General features: G+C 43.2%; 1 protein-coding gene across 1 annotated transcript in view; it reads right to left on the reverse strand.

Moving 5' to 3' along the window:
* Window positions 1-21,983, reverse strand: part of rnf152 (ring finger protein 152) — a 33,831-nt gene extending 11,848 nt beyond the window's left edge. Inside the window, exon 1 of the mRNA XM_034109252.2 lies at window positions 21,694-21,983. The gene's annotated coding sequence lies outside the window, so the exon portion shown is untranslated. The remainder of the gene's footprint in view (window positions 1-21,693) is intronic.
* Between the last annotated feature and the right edge of the window lie 840 nt (window positions 21,984-22,823).

Here is a 22,823-nt window from a genome sequence, read left to right on the forward strand (position 1 = left end):
GTTCAGGTTAAAATCACTTTCAATGGATGCTCCAAAACAGCCATATTTCAGATTCATCACACGCACTCTCTCCTGTTCCTCTCCACTCGCACATCTATCTCGCTCGTGGCGACGCTGAGAGCGAACTCTTTCAAGTGCTCGCAGTCAATTTGAAACGCAGACGGGCGACCTAGCATGAAGGAGACAGGAATTGTCATATCGCTGCGGTTTTATCAAAACCACGCTCCGAGGGACTCGGGTTAGGCTAGAAGACCAGAGATGGGAGAAGTGATGAGGTGAGGGTGTATTTTTAGAGTCGTGCCCTCAAACTGTTTCATGTCACTTTGTCAGCCGTAACACCTCGATGTCTTTCACCGACATGTTAATTATGGGAAAACCCACTCATCGACTTCACAAAGCAATCTCTCCTACACACACGTCTGTTTTTCCAGGAGCAAAGTAAGTTGTCAAGCGAAGAGAATCAGTAACAAGCCAGAGGAAACCGAGGATAAGCATGTTCTTCTCTTGATAAACTGCCTGTTTTTGGGTCTTCGAACGCTTCCTGACAACTTGATTACATTTAAAGTCTTAATTATGGAGCAACACGAATGTGGAATGCTTTTCAAATGTTGTGAAATTCAGCATTTTTACCGAACTAAACTGCCTTACAAATGCAAAGAGAAGTCCCTTCTTGAATACATAAAAAGGGTTTGAAATGGCTGATTCTTTTCCAATTGCCACAAACTATTTCTTTATGTCCCCATATCCAAAGTTAGCTCACCTAGAGTGAATCAAACTGAGCCAAACCAGGTCCAATCAGTCAAAAATAATAAATATACAATCTGAAAATGTGGGTGCAACGGTATCCAGCCTTCAGATGGTGGGGAGACAGCATGTCAACATCCGCCATTAACAAACTGTCCTCTCTCTCTACTGGATGTATTGGACGCCAGAGGCAGCAAAGCTCATGTTTGAGACTATCATGGAAGTTGCTTTTGTTTGAATGCAAAGTCCCATTAAAAATAAGCCCGAACAAACCAAACCAAAGAAGTGATAATGTTAGACAATGAGCCATCACGGTAAATGCACTGCACTTATATGGACATGTCCACTCGGTGCAACCCCACAAAGGGCTTTACGGTCTTCAACAATTCACTCACACTCGCACACTGTTGGCCATTTGGAGCAGTTTGGGGTTAAGTATCTAGGCCAAGCACACATCGTTATGTTGACTGCAGGACAACCTCCCTACCTACCTAGGCCACAGCTGTTCAGCTTTGAATTTAATGCATAAAAACAAACAAGTAGTAATTTCGTAAAAAAACAAATGAGGCTTATAGTCATGGCTGGATTAAATATCTGCATGTAAGAAAAGATCAAATGAAATGTGCATAATTAATTTGAATGTTATCAAAATGTGCAATATGGGCTATAGCAATAATACAATTGCAGTAAGCACAATAGTTGGTCTAAACTAATTATGTAAAAATATCACTCTGAATGAAGTATTGTGGAGCTGCAGACATATCACACCCGATCGTCTCGACATCATAATGTGTATATATTTTTCATAAATTATGCAAACAAGAATTATAATCGGATCTCTTTCTTATAAAACAAATCATATTGCAATCAGTCAAAAATAAATCGCAATTAGTTGTTTTTCCAAATCGGGCATCAGCTCTGTACAAAATGACAGTGTTTGCACGTCAAAGTCACACTCTCCGTTGACCCGCAGCCTCCACCCTGTGGCTCCATTACAACATGGTGCTGCTTCAGCCTTTCACTGCGGTCCTGACAGACACGACTCATAACTCAGACTAGAGGTCCCTGTCAGGTGAAAGTTGATGTGGGTCATCTCAGGAGGCCATTTCTCTGCCGACAGCAGTCCCTTCACTCCACTGCTTTAGCCTCAATCACAATGGATCCCATACAAACAATAATACTGCAGTTTTAACCATACCAGCCACCAATACATGTCATCAGGCTATAAGAGGATGCTGGGATGGTTATGCAAAGACAAAGCAGGAAAAAGATGGATTACAGTTAGAGTTTATCCAATAATGTTCCTTAAACCTCTTCATAACTTATCCCCAAATGATCAATCAATGCATCAATGACATTGTTCCTTAGCCTGAACCATAATTATCAATCAATAGGGTTTTAAGCAGCGAGTGGACTGAAAACATGTTGCATGTCCTCATGCAGAAAGTCCTTCAAGAGAGCTTTCTTTTTTTCTCCTAATTCCATCTTTCAAGCAAACTGAATACTTATTTAATATAATCCTAAATAATTTGAGTATAAACCAATTAAGAATATGTAATCCCTCTTTATAAAGTCAATTGAAATCTTAAGAAAGTGAGGAAAGTAGTGTAGATAGCAGAAATCATTAAGTTACAGCTGCAGTGTCCTTAGAAGGACAAAGGGAAATGGTTGCGTTATAAAACACACATTCAAACGTAAGATACATTAAACAGGAGCAATAAAGGACTAACTGCTTTACAGGCTTTTATCATTAACATTTCCAAAGTCAAGTATTTCCTGTATGTGCTGCAGAAGTGAGAAGTGAGGGTTGGAGACTGCCGGCCACCTGCTACTACACTTGTTTGAGAAATGGCCGTGATGTCTTCCATCGGCTATTTTCGCACCCTCTCTCCCTCCTCATCTCTTTTAGTGAGACAGACAGCCACGAGGCTGAGGAAACATTTGACGCTGAGCCAAGGAGAGGAATATTTCACAGAGACTGATGCCAGCGCGGACACCTCCGGCTGGTGAAAACACAAATGGGTCGATACTCTGATTGTCACATCGCTCTGCAGTCACGGGTCAGGTCCTCCTCTGACAGACGGAGACAAATCCATCAGGACGGACCACACGCTGAGACTACAGGAGTCTGCCGTCAGCCTCCTGCTAATTTACTTCACAGGGGTGACCTCACAGTCCCTCTACTGCCACCTACAGTACGGTGTATAAGAAAACCCGTGAATAGACAAAACATGTGTAAGTTAAGACCACACATTCCCAGCATGATGTTCATTTAGTTCATTATGGTCCCATTTAAAGTTAAACAAATTAAAAAGTAGGATATGCTTTAGGGCGGGGCTACCTTGGGATTGACAGGTCGCCACCCCGTGTGTTTTCCCATCTGGGCTCTCCGTGCTTTTGTGTTAAGGACTTTAACCCTTTTTACTTTGTATTTGCCATTCATTCGTGTTATTCTAACATTGTGGTTCCCTAAAATGTCTTGTTTGGCATTCGGTCGCTGCACCTGTGACAAATGTCAAGGCTTTCAAAACAGTAGTCCACAAACCAATAGGTGAGTGACTACCTTCTCTTCTTTTATTCTTTATGAGTGACATGCTTTAAATGCCAGTTGAACCTGAAGTTATTGAAGTCAGTGGCACTGGAAAATGAGCTAGATTCTACAGTTTTTGGCAGGACAACAAGCGGTTGCCAGCAGTGCCCTTGCATCCTATTTGTGTTGTATTTCTGCTTTTATTTGACGGATGACGGGAGAGAAATGGGGGAGAGGGAGAGAGAGATTTGTGACGTGCAACAAAGGTCGCAAGGTTGGAATCAAATCTGGGACGTTGAGAATGTGGCATGCGCTTTAACTGCTCCGCTAACAAGGCGCTCCATGTGAACAACAAATGCTTATTACAGCCATATGCTCTCAGCTTCTACACAAACAGCCCTGAAGCTTTTGTGTTTCTCCAGAGGAAGCTGAACTGGGAACACAAAGCGGTTTGGAAACAAGATCCAGTCCTTGGAGAAGTTTTGGGAGACTTTTAAAATCAACATATAAAAGAAAAACTCTCTCTGGAGGAACCTTGGCTCTCTAATTCACACTTTCAAAAAGGACAGCTTTCAGTAGCTTTCTACTACAATCATCCTTCAGAACATGTATCCAGATGTTGCCAAATAAATACGCTTTTAAATTCCTCGATGCCTCATCCTTGGCTGGTAAGTTGCAGTCTTTAAAGAGTGTGTGACGGCTGACGGGACCTGGTGATGCCGGTAATGCAGAAGATTACAGAGAACAGTTATTCAGCTGGGTCACATGTCAGAACACACAGACACCCGCCGCAATGACTCAAGCTCTTTGTACAATGGACAGCACCTCTGAGCATCCTATCGACACTCACTTAAGATAATGGCCCCTGTTGGGGGGGGGATATAGATTCCAGAATGAATCTCCAGCCTCGTGTGGCGGCGGATGGGTGGGCGTGGCAGATAAAGGGCTTTAGAAAGAGACTCTGCGGGAACTGTGGTGGCAATTTGTCGGGATTATAGCTGTCGGTCATTGTGTCCGTGTGTGTCTGTGTGTCCGTGTGTGTGTACGTGTGTGTCCGTGTGTGTGTACTGATCTGCGAGGTCAGCTAAGGATGTGCTTGAATCCTCTTCTCCTCAACAAACCGATGGTCAGATCTGACTGCATTGTTTTCTTTATCATTCATTAATGTTTATTACACGGTTGGTATATTTATTATCGTTTGGTCTATACAAATGATCGGAAATCGTAAAATGTGTCCAACGAAGAGTTTAAATCACTAAGACAGTCAATGTTCGAGGCAGCATATCCTCACACTTGGTGGTTTAATTAACTGTCAACTGACTTACTTAATAATAATGTAATGGTTTCTGGACTCGATCTGACAATTTGACATTTTAATGATGTCTTCTTGGGTAATTTGCAGACTAGACGATTATCCGAACAAATCATAATACATATAATGAAGAAGTTAAGATTCTACCAAAAGCTCAAGTTTCATACAGTGTGAAGGACATTTTCTTGGCAGTCCTTAAAAGATGCATTTCGAACAGGATTGTGGTGGTTTGAAAGAAGAAGAAATAAAAAGATAACAGACCCAGAAAGCCTCATTTGATTGTCTCTAATCCCCCAAGCTGAAAGACGCCCTTCACCCTGCGCCGACATCAAACGCACCCTCGCTGAGGAACCTGTGATTACCGCCCTCTCCATCTCCAAAACCACTCTCTTTTGGAGCACCATCTCTCTCTTTGAACCTCCACACTTGTTGCCCGATACAAGAGCCCTGCAGCCCGGAGAACGAGGAGTTAAAAAAAAGACAAATGTCAAACATGAAACACACACACGGTGTACATTACACAGGACTGACCTTCAACAGTGTCTCCTGGAGCGTTTACCTGTGGTAAGCAGGCTTCTGCACATGCTTTGGAGCTACACGGCTAATGAAAAGCAGAATCTGCTACAGAGCACAGCTGATGGAAAGCCCGAGGTAAACACAGAAAGCAATTGGTTCCCACAAAAGCCATCAGACCTGCAGCTGACAGTGAGGGCCGTTATTGGAGTGCTCAACTACATGTAGCGGACATTAAAGGATCATCACGACAAAGGACACGCTGTCCTTCCCGCCGCTGAAGTTAGGGAACATGGTATTCAAATAGATTTGATCCAGGACTTCCTCCTACACGTTCTGACACAAAGCCTTTGTGTCAGATGTATTACAGTAGCTATCAGAGAAATCACTTTGAACCCTTTCAGCACTAGATCTAAAACCAGTGAGGGAGATCTACTTAGTCAACATTTGCTTAACGAGCAGTCCAGGTCCAAATGATCACACTTTTCAACATCACAGAACCATCTCCCTTTGTCCATCGATGAATCGGTTTGTAATAAAAGTACGCCTTATTCTTCTTTGTTTGGCAACCATTTTGCTGCTTGTTATTCTCTTTTAGGTTGTTTTTGAGGAAAACATGTCAAAACCTTCTGGTTCTAGCTTCTCAAATGAGAGGAGAGCCTGTCATTGTACCTTTATTTGAGTAGCACCTTTAAAACAGAGTTTACAAATCTCTTAGACAGGCAATGTTTGGCTTTTAGCTTTAACATATATGCTGGAATTGCAAAATAACATGCCAACAAATGTTTTTCTTTTAGACTAATACGAAAAAGCACGATTAACATTAGGATGTTGTTCTGGGAAAAAGACATTCATTGGAAAGTCCATCCATCTTCTCCCGCTTATCCGTGGTCGGGTCGCGGGGGTAGCAGTTCCAGCAGAGAGCCCCACACTTCCTTTTCCCTGGAAAAGTTCATGTTTGTTGTAAACATAAGGAAAACATTTAAGCTGGCTTTATTTCCTTGTGTGCTCGTAGATATATTGTTCTGAGATTCCACTTCAAACCACTGTTATTTCACATTTAACACAATGAATATGAATTATGTAGGCTGCACAATACGTGACATTTCACATTGTCTAATGAATGTCTGACATTTAATATTACAGTTGCATGAAGTAGACCTACATATTGAGGGGGTTGGCTTGATTGCCAGCTGTCTCTGTCTCTCATACACAGCCATGGTGGTTTGCCACTTCTCAGCGTGGATCAGCTTTTGAATTTCTGCCGGAAGCAGCTGACAAAATGGCATTGAGTGCAAACACACACACACACACACACACACACACACACACACACACACACACACACACACACACACACACACACACACACACACACACACACACACACACACACACACACACACACACACACACACACACACACACACACACACACACACACACACACACACACACACACACACACACACACACACACACACACACACACACACACACACACACACACACACACACACACACACACACACACACACACACACACACACACACACACACACACACACACACACACACACACACACACACACACACACACACACACACACACACACACACACACACACACACACACACACACACACACACACACACACACACACACACACATTCACCAAAGCCTTAGGGCGACGTCACAGATACTGCATCGAAACATATCTTAAAAAGACAGTTATAGTTGTGTGCATCTTGACATACTTGCTTGAATAAAGACTCTCCCAGATCTTCACATTAAACAACACACTTGACAGTGTTTTTGTTCCCATCATCACTCTCCGCTCCTGACAGCAGCACAGGTGTGGATGTTACAGTAACACCTGGCGTAGCATTCTCGCAGTAACCTAAATGTTAATGACTCGAGCAGCTGGTGAGGAAATTGACAGGCTAACAATCTCTGATGAGGCAACGCAGAGTTAATCAACGCCGGGGACCGGAGATGGACGTGGAAGGACGTCACACACAAAGGCAGTCAATGAGAGGCAACCGCAGTCAATGGAGAGTGCAATGCAACCTCAGCAAGTGAGAGCTGAGCAGCCTGCGGTGTGGGGGAAAATAGTCCAGTTGTTTGCGGTCAATGTCAAATGAAATAAACCGAAATACAAAAAAAGACTGAGGCAGATGGGAGAGGAGTTTTACAGCAGGAGTGTCGGTGTGCTACAGAGGTCATAAATCAGCCGCTTGCTATCCTGTGTCGTCAGCCAGGCAGCAGATTCAGACCGCGGGCACGCTTCAATCAGCAGGCCAACAATCGAGCTGACAGCAAGAGACGCACAAACGCCCCGGGACTATGACAAGCTCCATTAGGATAGAAGACGCCCAAACAGATAGACATGTATCAAGCTTTTTGTGATCATGAATGGACTCTGTAAAAGAGAGCATATGCAAAGTGAGCCTTTAAGTCAGGGATATGGGTCATTCATCTCCGGAGCTGATAATCACAGCAGCTTTAAAAATATGTCTTTATCTGTCTTTCTTTCATTTTGGCTCATCAGTCCCCTCAAAAAGTCCTTTGTTGTCTCCATCTGTGCTCTGCTACAACAAAACAACTTTGAACAGGTGGCTACATCTGATGGAAGCATGAGAAAAAGGAGATTTTACTGTCCATAGATTATTAGAAAAAATAGATGAAACCAGAAAGTTAAAAGCTCATTTTGCTTTTACGGTTGGGATGGAATATGTATTCTAGTAAGGGCTAGATTGAAGAAGATGGTGATATCATAGAAAGCTCCAGTCAGAGATGGACCTTGAGGTGTTTCGAGGTCATGAAATTAAACACGATGAAGATACAGTTTTAAATATAACTGTTCAAAGCTCCACAGGGTTGTACTGCATACATGCGGCTCCCGATAGAATAGTTAAGAATGGGAGTCTATAATTGCTTAAAAAACAAGCATTGGTGATCCAGCTCACTCAGTAACAACATTTCCTGCACTGATGTCCAAACAGACACCGGAATTTGCTTCCGACAAACAGAGAATTCTGCATTAGAGAAGGCTGGCACCGCCTTCCTGCCGCAGTCCTGGTGTGGGATTTAGTTTGCTCTAATTGGGCATAATTATACATGAAAAGCCTGTCTGGCACGGCATTAAGTAAACACAGCCACAGGACATGCAGTCATTTGGAGGCCAAGTGTGGACATCCTGCAGATTCAATCCTGCCTCTGGGATTTCAAATATAGCTAGTGCACAGAAAAGATGAGCTCATATCGTCTCGGAGATCAAGGAAAACACGTCGATGCCACTTACAGATTGTGCCTTTAGTAAACCTGCAGCTCGCAAAATGGAAAACCCACATGCTCCTGGTTAGACGCTTTTCCCCACTGGTGGATTTTTCGGCAACAAAGCTAGAAAAGTGGCGAGGTAAGGAAAGAACAGGGTTGTTTGATCAGACAGCCTCTGCTTTGCTCGGGCCACCCTGGGAGTGGACAGATTATCATCGGCTGTCTGGGAGGAAGCAGAGCTGCGGGATCTGTCGCATGACCCTCTGAGGTTAGGCATCCCGATGCAGATAAAGCTTTCCTTTTTATCAAACGCCTCGCGGAGAAAACCAATCGCAAAGGCTGCAGTGTGGCGCCGCAGCACTGTCAGACTTAATGCTACAAAGTGGTTCAATCATAAAAGAGGTAATGGAAGCAGTTTCAAAGGGCACCTTATTACAATTATGCTTTTCTTGAAGTAGCCATATTGCTCTGGTAAAAATTGGGAAATGGTTTGGTTATAACCTCCGCAGCGCTTTCAACAGAAAGTGAATTTAAAAAAAAGGCATTACAAAGTGTCATCATCCCGACATCCATGTTCCAAAGAGCTATCTTTCATACAAATCTTCAATACCAAGAAAAACTGCAGATATTGTGCAAGGTGATTTAAAAAAGTGTCAGTCTTCAAACCAAAAGCCCAAGAATGGCAGGAGCAACGACACATCCTTTAATTCCAATTCTTTCTTTCCTGTGAGCAAAGATATGTTACAAACACATGCCAGAAATGATTTGTAGTTAATCCGTGTTGGCTCAGGCAATGTGAATGAATATGACTGACACTCGCTGTGCAGCCTCATTCTGTTATCTAGGTTGAATTCTCCTATAAAGCTCTCGTGCAGCTTTGAAAAGTGAATTTGATTTTGTGCCACCAGTTATTTGTTTGTAGAGAATGTATCCTATTTATTTAACACACTTCTGGTAACAGTCAAGGCAACAGTCTGACTACACCAATATGCTACAGTAGATATTACATTACATGTCACTTGTTAGATGCTTTTATCCAAAGCGACTTACATACTCAATACTGTGGGCAATCCCCACAGGAGCAATTTGGGGTGAAGTGTCTTCAGGGACACAACGACATGCTGACTGCAGTGGGGTTTGAACCTGTGACCCCCTGATCCGAACACCAACGCACAATCCACTGCGCCACACGCCTCCCAGGCACTAAGATATGCTGTTTATTACTTTTATATCATTGTTAATGAAAAATCTATGGGTTTTGGTAACTTGTGATGAACATATTTTCACAATTTGGTGACAGTTTACCGATTAAACATCTAATCTATTCAACAAAATATACTTAGTAACATTCCCAGGTTTTGCGGTTGGTTTTCCTGTGTAGTTAAATGCAGTTATATAGTCTCTTTATCCAAGCAAGATGTCTCATTTAGCCCAAAACTCAGGTGAACTCCTTCTAGCACCTGCTGCAGGTGCTGAATTTAAATCGAGTCCACTAGCTCGACACAGATACCAACATGGACACCTGTGGGCCCTCCTGTTGCCATGACAACCAGCAACAGTCAATAGGGGAATCAGCGCTTCCTAAACAAATTAGCCTGGAGAGAACTGCTGAGGCCCGGACCCTTTAATTACATCAACCTGAAATCACATTATGGTGCGACTCTGCTGCACGTAATAACTATCAAACACGCTCCCCCCCCGCCCCCTGCCTCCTGTCCCACTCCATCATCAGTTGGAACATTTATATCAGGGTCTTCATTCCCAGGAGACACAGAGAAATGTCAAGACAAGGGAGACATGGCTTATCCTTCCTCCCTGGCCTTTTCACTTCTCGTTCTATCACTCCCTCCATTCTTTCTGCTTTCCCCGCTCCCCCTTTTTTTTTTTCATTCATCCGCCGCCACTCAGTCTCTTTCTCTTTTTATCCTGTCATCTACATTGTGAGGAGCATCCGCAGTTTCCTCTGAGCCTCGGCTGTGTACGCAGAGCAGGCGAGATGAGTAGCAGAGGTGCTGCACGCAGAATAGAGAAGCACAATATGCTGGATGGTGGAGCATAATGAGATACAACTGGTGGTATGCATAAAGAAATATAACAAAAACCATGTTTCAGCTATGCAACGATTCAAAAACATGCTGAAAATAAAAATAATCAGCCATGAATTCTTCCTTTCATATTCATAGGTGACATTTAGGGATTTATCACAGAATGAATATATGAAACCGGGACGTGTGGCACTGCATAGCCCTGAGGCTCTTATCAGTTCATTATAAAAACATTACATTTGCAACATGACCTCCTGCTCACCTTTTCAGATGGAAAGACAAGAAGGGCAGCGTTGTGATGGCAAATCATTTTGTTTATCTAAACCATTACAGCTCCATCCAGGCACTAAGGCAATTAATTACTGAATGATACCATGCTGGTGCCCAATGCATGTGATCGGTCCTTGGGGCTTTTTTCTCATAACCAGGTACACACTGTCCTACACAAGCGAAACAGGGGAGCTTTTAATAACATTTAGTATTCAGATTAAACTCTTGTATGCAGCCAAAGCTCCGGCTTCCAGGGTTCTGGCTCCAAAGTAGGATCAATTTACAATCCAATTAATTCAAATTGTGTGGAAACATGCTCACAAGGAGGAAAACAATCGGCTCTCACAGTAATGGGGGTCTGGAGCTGAAAGAGGGGGGGGGCACGTGATGTGTTAGACATGCCTGCTTTGATGCTTCAGTACACAGCAATACAACAATACAAAGGGGCGAGCGGGTTCAAATCCTTTGCTTTGAGTATTTGTTGTACTTCAAACGCCACTGAAAGGTCTTCCATTAATGAGTTTCATTATCAAAACAAGCTGAATTAACTACAGCTCGCACACATTGCAATGTTTTAGTTTTATTGTCACATAAAACCAATAGGACTCGTTGACTTTGAATTAAATGTATTGAAGTTCCTACTACTATAATGCCTCTTTTTACAGGCACATTGTTTGTAAAAGTATTCGATATTAAATTAATAACTTAACTTATTTAGGTTAGGCTAAGGGGCGTGACAATCAGAGTTAGTGGGGCATTGAAATTGAAATTCGTGAAACACACACACACACACACACACACACACACACACACACACACACACACACCACACACACACACACACACACACACACACACACACACACACACACACACACACACACACACACACACACACACACCACACACACACACACACACACACACACACACACACACACACACACACACACACACACACACACACACACACACACACACACACACACACACACACACACACACACACCACACACACACACACACACACACACACACACACACACACACACACACACACACACACACACACACACACACACACACACACACACACACGTAGCGGAAGGCTGCCTGGCCCAGTTGGTGTGCTGCTGATTCAGACTTGAAGCAGGTAAAGCGATAGAACAAAGGGGAGTGGGGGGAGGGGGGGGAGTCAGTGAAGCGCTTCCCTGTGGCAGTGGAGACACATTAGAGCCCCAGTGGAGGATTTGTGATGGATGAAGTAGATGGGATGCTGCTGCAGACTCCCTTGTGGCCGGGATGACATTGTTTCTGTTATCTTGTGAGGAGCATGTGTGAAAAGGGACTTTTCCTTTTCCTGTATAATAAAGAAATGTATCTTTGGAGCGAGGACCGCATACGAAAAGGGCATATATGTGACAGACTAGTCCATCACCGTCAAAGGAAAATCACACATGACATCTAATTTCCACATCTCGTCTCAGAACTGCGTCCTATCTGGATGGAAATGCAAAACATTCATTTCAACACCCCCCCCCTCCCCCCCCTCCTCCTGGGACTTGTTTTACATCCAACAATGATCCGAGTAGCTGCTGCCAAGCGTATACATTTGGCTGCGAGGACAGGCTCATTGGCAGAGCTGGACAGAGTGAGGAGTGGTAATTCCAGAAGGCACTACGTCTTGGTGCGAATGGAAGGAGCCAAAGGAGATCTGATTTGAAATATCAAGTAGTGGACGAAGAGAGGAGGAATGGGAAAGAGAGGAAATGTGTTCCATTGAGCATGAATATATAGTCTATCAAACGTGTGTCATGTTGCACGAGAGAGACATTTAAATGACAGAGGAAAGGGAGAACCCAGCATTATAGGGCCTCTTTAAATCCTGTAGTGACAATCTTTACCAGTTTGTAGTTCTAAATAAACAGAGGCTCATTGATTCATCCTCTGGGAACAATGAATGCAGACTTTCAAAAGTGCTGGTCCGACAGACTGACTTCAGATCAGTCCCCTGCTGCTCATCTGCCTCTGAGCCTCATGCTCTCTCACTTTTATCTGCTCTCTTTACCTTGATCACTCATCCTTCTTCTCTCCTTCCTCATTGCCAACGTTCCATCAAACCACAATCCCTTAGGGGTCGTGTCCTTGTGTATAGGAGGAAAAAAGGAGGCGAAAAAAACTAAAACAATCTCAATCACGGCAGGCGTGTGTTGTGACTCCTCTACCCTACAGACACAACACAGCATGCTGCCTTTTTTTCACAGAATGTCCCCAACAAGCATCGCCTGGTTAAACAGGGGAGGTCACCCTGGGAAAAAAATACATTTTAACAAAGTCCTTCCCCTCCCAGGACACCATATTAACAACCTGTGCCTGGAGCTTGCGAGATCCTAAAATGTAAAGTAAACTCACTATAGCCCGTCTGACTGCAGCCACCAGAGCAAGACTTTCTTTATGAGGTGAAATAGCTTTTAAATTCAACCCTCAAGTCAAGTGCTTAAAGGTAAGGTCGGTAAGAATGGAGAAAGCAGCTCGAGTGCGCTAGAATTTGAAAGTACGCAGCCGAAAAAAATCTGCCACTTCCTCACAGAGCCCCTCCTCCAACACACACGAACGCGCACATGACCAATGCGGGCACGAGATAAGTTTGTGCACAGAGGGAAGGCTGACAGGCAGGTAGGCCATCCAGTTACTTTAGCCGGCTCAGATGATTGGTCGTGCTTTTTACAGTAAGTTGTTTTATGTATTTATTGTCAAAGCATTTAATATATTCATTGCTATCGGGATGTTAAGAGCATTCCATGGAATATAACAAAAAGTGTTTCTGACGGAGGTTGGAAGCAAATACAAAACACCACCAGTGGATCCATCTTTCATAGCCTCGGTACAATCATTAAGTCACCATATGTTGCCGCTCTTTCTCCTCATGCTTTCATGAATAGCGGTTGTCATGTCCCTATAACAAATAATGCAGGCGTTTGCGAGCCGGCGGAGGCAGACAGCCCCAGATGTTGGAATAAAATAGAAGTGGGTCAGGTGCCTGGCTGATGATAAACACACGGCCGACGGGCAGATGGCGCTGAATATTCGGCCGAATCGGGAAAACGGTGGTTAGAGAATGGATTTTGTTATGACTGTTCATGCTTTAATCCATCTGCACATGAGAGGGGTCACTTACACCTGAGGCGAGCGGTGTGCAACATCAGTCTATTAGCTGGTTCATGAAAAGGTCGCAAGGTCAGATGCAGAGTGCGGCTACCTTTAAATGACTCCCAGGGGTCTTGTATAGCTCTGTCAATACATCATTTAATGTGCTGGAGGGGGGGGGGGGGGACTTCACAGCTCAATGATGTTACATGAGCCCATCCATCTATAATACCACACATCCATCATCCCCCATATCTGCCTCTGATGTGTGTCCCCAGCATCCCTTTGGCATCTGATCAAAAGTGACACCTAAACCTAAGAATAAAAAAAGCTCCCCCGGGTAACACCGGATCGTCATGCAAATCCCGCCGTTTATGACGGGCGTCGTAAATGGACCGTAAAACCTCAAACTCGTCAATCATATCTGGGTCATTTGACGAATTACGCGCCGCGCCCATGTCAAATTAAAAGCTCCTTATTCCCGGGTAATAACAACAATTTCATCTGCAAAGTTAAAGAGTCTCCGATGGTCTGTGCGCGCTCATAAAACCCGTTTGCACATGGGGTTTATGAACGAAAACAACATTTATCAACGCCTCTAAAAGGCTAACACGTCACGTCTGTGGCTGCAGGATTAGTATTCTACCCATAATGACCCGGACATGTTTATGTTCTATAATTACGACAGTTAATTAATAGTGGGTGACGTTTTTTTTCCCTGCCTCTTTTTCTAAATCATGCTCGGATACAAATTAACCAAAGAAACATGCACAATACTGTACGGTCATTTTGCATGCTACTGCAGGAAGTCCAGAAGAAGGAGGCTGTGTTTAGTTACATTATAATGCATTTAAGCTCAAGTCGGGAGAAAGCAGAGTCGAGTTGAATAACGGGTAAAATGATGTTTGAATATCAAAAGTGTAGGTGTTCCTCAAATGTCAGAAGTTTTGCATTTGAATCAGAGTATTTTGTTTCTTGTTTACATGGATCAATCCGGGAATGATCCCTATGACGCCGAGAAGAAGTCATTGTCACTGGGGTCGATGGATTTTCAGGTGTGTCGGCGTTACATTAAAAAAGGGACTTTGAAGAACCCAGAGTACTGAGGTGTAACGGCACCCTGGAGGTCCAACCTAGGGAGGATGTATAATACAATGACGCACGTCTGGCTAAGCCTGCAGGTGACTCAGAGGAGCAGGGACTTTCATCCTGAAGGCGGGAACATGCTTCATGCACACCTGTCTGCACATGAACAAAAACACCCACTGAGGGACTCTAATATCGCCGATCGATTTGTGCTTCAAAAGGAGAAAGCTGCTGTTATCTATATTATCGACAAGCTACGGAACATGCCCATCGGTTTGTCTACGGTATTGTTTCTACTTGCAGCTGGGTTTTTAAAGGAGCAACACAATAATGTAATCACCAACAACGTGCCACACACAGCTGGCACATCCACAGACTGATTTCAAGAGGCCTGCAGCAAGGACTTTTACGTAATTGCACACTCATGCAATGATGCTAGTGCCTTTACTAAATATGTATTCTCACAATTACTAATTCTATTATTGTTCTAATGCACTAAAGAAACAGATTGGACGAGAACCAGCCAGTGTTTGACATGTTGAAGCAGGAAAAGAACAGGTGGCAGGAATAACAGCTGCTTTCCATGCACTTACACCAGTGTCAGGGCCTTTGTATTGATCGTGCAGGTTGGCTTGATGACTTAATGTGCAGAAATGTTAAACAGTCTCTGGTTTCACGTTGGTCAATGTGAGGATGTGCTGCTTTTCCTTGTGTGAGTGAAATAAGTCTTTCAATGTTTTGGCAGTAAATAATAATAAGGCAGTAACGTTTTCTTAAATTAAACAATCATTGAAGCTGAAGACATTCGCATTTTTGTCCGTTTCCAAAAACAATTAACTAATCATTCTTAGCTGTAGCTCTGTCAAACAATGAGTTATGCATGTTCTTTGATATGCTGTGAAAAAGACCCTTATCAAAAACATTATTTTCTGTCCAAAGACATAAAAGCCATCTGCTATCATCAAGCAAGTGCACTGACTTCACAAAAACACCTCCATATATCCAGTATGGCTGCTGGAGGCTGTGTTACACCACATTACATCTCTCTAAATGGGACCGGTGAATGATGGCTGGTTAAGCTGCCAACCTGGCTGTAAGAGGAGACCAACCAACCTCCAACAGACTCCTTTCAACAGAGTTGGCACTTTGAGACATGAATGAATGCCCATAAAGGCACATGTATTATGTGAAAACGGCAGTATATATTCTGTCAGTGTCATGTGCGGAGTGGAACCACCTCTGCCAGACCCAACTTTTCTCCTTCTCATTGACTAAATGGATTGTGAAAGCAAGGTAAATGATTTCCCTCCGACAACAGACGATGCATTAGCCTTCGCCATTCGTCACCGTTTACAATCCATCCTGCAAACGGGAATAACGGCATCTATCATCGGGGGAGACACGCACAAAACAACGGGAACACAGGGGGAGACTGGGATTGATTCAAATTGGATCTTTTTTTCAGGGATCCTGGGCAAGAAAGGAAGCCAGCCAAATGGCACCAGTTCATGGCCTTTCCCCCCCCCCCCGAAAGAAGCGTGCAACACTGTCACTACGGATAGATGTACGAGTCAGCGGGTTTATCAATACGCCCGTTTGAATGCATGCAAGCCTCATTTTAGATAGAGGCAAGCAAATGGAGTGTCAGAGAAACACGGCATCGCACAACCTGCTGCAGGCAATCAAAATACAAGGAGACAAAAAACACAATAAGTGCATTAAATAACATATCTACTGATGTGTGCCATTCTCAGGGAGCGTATGGGATAACCTTGGAGGTCTAACACTGCCAGTTACTTTTATCATCTTCCTTCAATTGGCACTTTAAACCTCATCCGCTTCTTGTGTCTCCTATATCGCTTTTTTTTTATTATGGCAAATTAAATTTACCCAAGCAATACAGCCCTGTATTTCAGCCTGCCCTCCTCCTGCTGCTGCTCAGGAGGAGGAACCCCCGCCAGGCAGATATGAAGACCGTACCTCATTACAGAAGGTCAACGCCGGCACCCCTGTCAATTGTCAGGAAGCTCTCAAAAAGAGCTCGAAATTGATTTATCACAGATAACTCGCTCTCGGGAGGGGGTCATGTGACAAAACATTATGAATAAAAATGCGCAGAGAGACGAGGAGGAGAGGTGAAGGACACAGTGGGGAGCTCTCTCACTGAGCAAGATATAGCTCCGACTGGAGGGCCCACAGGGAGTGTAGCCTTTGCAGACCATTTACATGCACAGCAACCTATTTAACACACGGGGGGAAAGGGAAACTAAAAAGCCAACATCATGGTTTGTTTCATGTTGCTACTAAATGAACCCCTGTGGTTTTCTATAAATGTCTACCCTCAGAGACCACACACGGTTTCTCTGTTGATGTTGAATGTTAAATGTAAAGTAAAGTGTCGTGTGAGAGCTAGCAGTGTCTGATAAATGAAAAAAAAAATCCTCTTTAGGTAGCAACGAATTCAACAAGCGTCTCTTTATCCTGTCACTTCCTGTTTTTGTTTCTCGAGGCACTTGCTAGACCTGGCCACTTCCTCCTTTTGAAGCCTTATCTTTACACAGAAAGCTACTCGTGCGTCAGATAAGTGATTATGAAATCAAACCTTCAGATTGCAGGAAGTGCAGTTTATGTGCTCAGAGCAGAAGAGCGCTGCAGATCAGAATAAAAGTGGCTGCAGAATAAAGATATTACTACATTGCTATCCTTCCTCTTGCCTCAGGAAGCTTCACAAATGACACGATAAAAACTAAATAACGCATTTTGTGCACACATTTTGTTCCAATAGCTTCACGCTGTGTCTTGCAACCACGAAGATGTCAAAGCTACACCTCAATGCTCACCTGCTGAGACAATATGAAGAAAAGTAAAACGGGGAGGGAAGAAACTAAATGAATACGGAAAAACTCCTGACACAAATTACCCAGGATCCGTGAAGGCCGCTTTCTCCCAACAGATGGGAACCAATTAGCCACCTGACTCCCAGAAAGCACTTGGGCAACCGTGTGGAGCCAAGATGCAAATGAAGCAGAGGGAAAGAAGTCCAGTGCCGTTTTGGAAAATGGAAAGTAGAATAAAGTGGGAAATGATGTATGGAGGGAGGCGCGGATCTGGACTGTGCGTCCCCGGAGAGGTAACAGAAACAACCATATCTGTTGATGGAGAATGTGGACTCATCCTACAGGCGGTGAATCCTCCATCAGCTGACATCAACATCAGCTGGACACATTCAATCTGAGGCTAACGTGAACTCATTGATCTAGTTCATGAACAACGTGTCATATTTATTTAATGTGACGCATTGAGAAGCCCATGGTGCTGGCGTGGCAGAAAATCATGACTTTCAATCACAGGTTTTGAGGGTTGAGCCGGTTAACCCAGCTGTGCTCCAGTCTAACCCAGAACATAACGCTCTTACAGTTGTTTTAAATATAATAAATAACCCTAAACAGTATTTCTCAGTCAATTGCCAACTCTTTTCTGCAGTGGAGATGGCTGAATGTAGGGGTCATACATTTTAGTTTTAGCATAAAGTGGCTACATTGAGGAAAATCAAGTGATGGCAACATTAATGCTAGGCCAACAAAACAACTGTTATGACTATGGATAGAAGGCTAGCTCTAGCAGCAGCTAAGTGCCTCTATACTACAAAAAGGACATCATAAAAATACATTATGTCTGGTTATGAAAAGTGAAGTCAGGGATCCATTGTGAGCATGCTGACATTAGCATTTAAAAGCACCATTATGGCTAAGACAGCCTCACAGAGAAGATGCATTTGTGCAGAAAATTGATAAAGAAAGTTTTAAAACCAAACTCATTTATAAATGCTAATTCTTATGACATCACTTGAAAGAATGAAATCAAATGAATGTGCCCGTTTCATTTTTACAAATAACAAAGCTGAGATTATTTCAGTTGCCAAACTCCCAGCATCACATTTCAAATATATCACATGCCTCCAAAGTAAGAGGAATAGAGAAAGGCTGGAATAAGACGCCAGGACAACTTAAGCTCTTTCAATTCAAGCTGTGCCTGTGAACGTGTCTACAGAACCATGCCTCAGCAAACTCGCAGGCAATGTTTACCTTCATTCCATCTGACTGCTCACAGAAGGTATCAGGCAGCCGTTAGATAAAGCAAAGTAAATATAGGTAAGTGAAGGTTATATGGGGTGACATATTCCTCCTGAGAATCACTGGCTGCAGCAGCTAAATGCTATCAATCTGCATAATCTGTTTATTTCTTTCAAGAAACTGCATGAAAATAAAAGCAGGGATATCCCTCTACATTAAACTTGGTTATTTTAAATTTGAAATCTCATCCCTTCTGCTGCTGTTTTTTTTACCATAGAAAATAAAAAGGTTGATTTAAAGTAGATAAATATATTGCAATGTAAGACATCTTGGCTACATCTTGGAGAAAAATAGGTCAACTGGGGTACTTTGCCTTCTCTATCCATTTTAAATTCTGTTGTTTGTCACTAAATAAGGTCAAAAATACATATGACTACAGGCTCAACCCTTATCAGGCTATCCTATCCTCCAGATTTGATTTCATCGCATAAAGATTTATTTTTCATTGGACTACAAATCCCAACACAAGAGTCCACTTAATGTTGGCCAGAAGTTGGAGCTTCTCCTGTGTAAACCAATGGCTATAACAGTTATGTGTCTTTAAAATGGCCTCCAAGTAGGAAAAGTCTCAACATGTTAACCTTCAAATGGTTGGACTAGGAATCCCGATGGTTCCTTGACTCTCAAACATAAAGAATCATCGGGATTCCTAGTATTACGTATGTTCAGTTCCATATCTTGTTCAAACAACTTGAGAACATGTAACGGATTACAACGGATGACCTTTTTTTCCTCTCAGTATTCTACATTTTAGCTGAAAACAAAGATCCGGTTTCTAATCCCAAACTGTACGAACAAATCCAGTGCCGAGTGCTATTCGTTTTGTTTTGACTGGCCGTCTCGCTGCCAAATGCTCTAACCTGGCAGGTTGACAGGTCACCTCAACTGCGTACAAAAAACAAGCATCTTACGGATTCATGTGACTGTTGTTGAGAGGAAATAATCAGCCAGTGGGAACTTGGCAATTGCAGGAATGTAAACCATCCCTTCAATAATAATATTCTAAATACTGGACGTACAACGTTGTGCAGACTACATCGTCTCCTTGTGAGTCACCAACACTAATCCCCATTGAGTAAGCCCAATACACATATTGACATAAATCAATTGTTGGATAAGAGATGAAGATCTCCAAAATTCCACAACCAAACAAGTGTTGTATGTAATGACAATTTCACGATATTACATCTCCCATAATGCAACTCACTAGCATCTTTTGTTAAACCGTTCAAGGTTTGTAAATGTCCACACCCTTCCATTTACACGTCTTTAAGCTTTTATAAAAACATTCTCAAAGCCAAAGCCGTGACAACATACACAGATGATTACATTGAATTTAAAGTAGGTGCTCGGAGCTCCCCCCAAAACACGCATACACTGCCTGATACATAACCCAATTGTCTTCTATTGCATGTGATCATCAGTGTACTGTGAGACAAAAAAAGATGCGGGAAATGGTTTTATAGACAAGGAGGAAGGAGCCCAGAAGGCAGTCAAGGTTTACAGCTAGCAGAACAAGAAATCAAACTGGCATAAACTCTCATTCTAACGCAGTAATCCTGCAGGCAATTAAGTTAGCAGAGAATTAAGTGAGAGTTGACACATCCTAAATGTTGGATGAAGTCCAGCAGCAGCAAATCAGGCATTACACACACAAAAAGAAGCAGGGGGATTACAGGGCTTTTTCTAATTCATGGAGGAAGAAGAAGAATTTTAATGAGAAAAGAAGAATGCAGCGTTTACAGAGTGCAACCAAACTTCAAATTTAGATAGCTGGGAATCGTCTTTGGACTCTTCTTTTTCTTACATTTTACAAAACTGAAAACAACAACAAGCTCTTTCTTCAGGCAGAACATAGACGGCTCAGCAGGAGCTTTATCAATTCTTATTGTGCAACTGAAAACACACCGGGGAGAGGAAGTAAGCCACTTACATTTCAATCTCGCCTTGCACTCTCCACTACAGGAGGCAGCAGGAAAGATGCTTTTTTACAAAACAATATACCCTAAAAAGAACATAGGACATAGAAGGAGGTGGCCAAAGTGTTTTTATCCCACAAAAAGCACACATTCTTGATTCTAGGATTGCAAGAGTAAGGTAAATCTCATCTCAAAGTTAACCTTATTAGTTTTGAACAAATCACTGTAACAATGGGTGTCAATGACATTAGAGAGAAAATGGGAAATGTGTGGTGAAGCTACAGGAATTCAGATAACAACACAAAGGACGTCTGATAGTGAAGCAACAAAGGATTCAGATAAAGCAGTAAAAAATGCCTGTGGCCCATTGTGAATAAATGTGAAATATCAGGAAATTAAGAAATGGGAATTTAAATGTCAAAATCCTCCACACAAAAAAAAAACAATGAAAAGAAGCGTTTTTGTAAGTGCAGACTCTAATATGTGATAAATAAATGGTACATTCATGCATTTCGTATTGCCAGACTCACTGGACACAATGCCCATGCAGAAGTGTGCAGACAAAGCCAAACAGGAGGATGCGGCTGCCACCTTTTCACAGCCAAACAAAGCAAAACCCTATCGGAAAGAACTTTGTTGTGTTGCCTCAATGCTTCGCCTGCCAGACTCCATAGAATACATGCACATTTTTTAAAGGAGAAATGTGGAGCTCACCTTGTGTTAGTTCCAGCAAGATAGCAGTCCTCCCTGTCTGTCTGTGGGTGTCTGCTCTCCTCCGCTTCTCAGTGGATGTAATCAGGGCAGCGGCGGTGGCGAAATGTTGATGCGCGCTCCGCCTTGTCCGGTGGGCGTCGAGGCTGCTCTCTTCCTATATTTAAAACCAGCGAAAATACGGAGAAGCCCTCCCACTGCCGCTTTACAGGCTCGGCCTCCCTCTGAAAGCGTACGCCCTCTCACTGTTGAGAACCACACATTACAGGCTTCGCAGAGGATGAAACCGTGTCACCACAGGCTGAGGGTGGGATGTGATGTGAGTCTAGCCGGCGGTGAGCGGACCCGAGCGGACCCGAGCTAGCAGACAGCGCTACTGCTGCACCGCTGAGCTCCGCACTGCAAAAAATGTCCATCCTGTTCACATGGCTTTGTCCCTGGCACAGTTTTAAAGTGGCGACAGAGGCGCGTGCAGAGGGGCACCGCATGTCCTGCACGCGGGAGGCCCAGGCCAGGTGGTTCCCATCTTGTTAACCCACTTTCCCATGTGGTTACCCAAATGCCCCCCTTCATAAGTAAATAGCTAACAGAATGCTACAAACAAAATACATCATGGTTGCATTACATCACACTAAGCATTCCATTTAGGTTTTATATTTTGTTTCCCTCATAATTGGGCAATCAAACTAAAAAAACGTACATCGACCTTTAGGCAACAAATGTTTGGCGTGAACATGTTAAGTGGACTTGTGTATTCACTTGTTAGCAACTACCTTTTTAAAGACATGTTAAAGCTTCTGACCTCAGGTATTTACCGACATATTTAAGGTCGTAGATAAAAACAAAAATATCTCAGAGGCTTGTGTTAACCATAGACCTTATTTCGTGCATCTAAGCAAAAATCATTTCAAAAACATCATTGACTTGTGCGTGGGAACACGGAAGTGAAAAAATGCTAACTAATCTCTGTGACTAGGAGTCATCTTGGAACCACTCTATTGCCTTTGTGTTTGGTCCAAGTGTCCTTCTAGTCACCCCCGTCCTTTCTTGTTGCTAAAACTACTCGAAATGTCCATTTGGTCCCCCGGTTGCCCTTCAGGTTAGCCAAGGGGTCAACGTTGTCACCCACGAGC

Source organism: Pseudochaenichthys georgianus, chromosome 20 (genome assembly GCF_902827115.2).
Source record: "Pseudochaenichthys georgianus chromosome 20, fPseGeo1.2, whole genome shotgun sequence".
Taxonomy (NCBI): Eukaryota; Metazoa; Chordata; class Actinopteri; order Perciformes; family Channichthyidae; genus Pseudochaenichthys; species Pseudochaenichthys georgianus.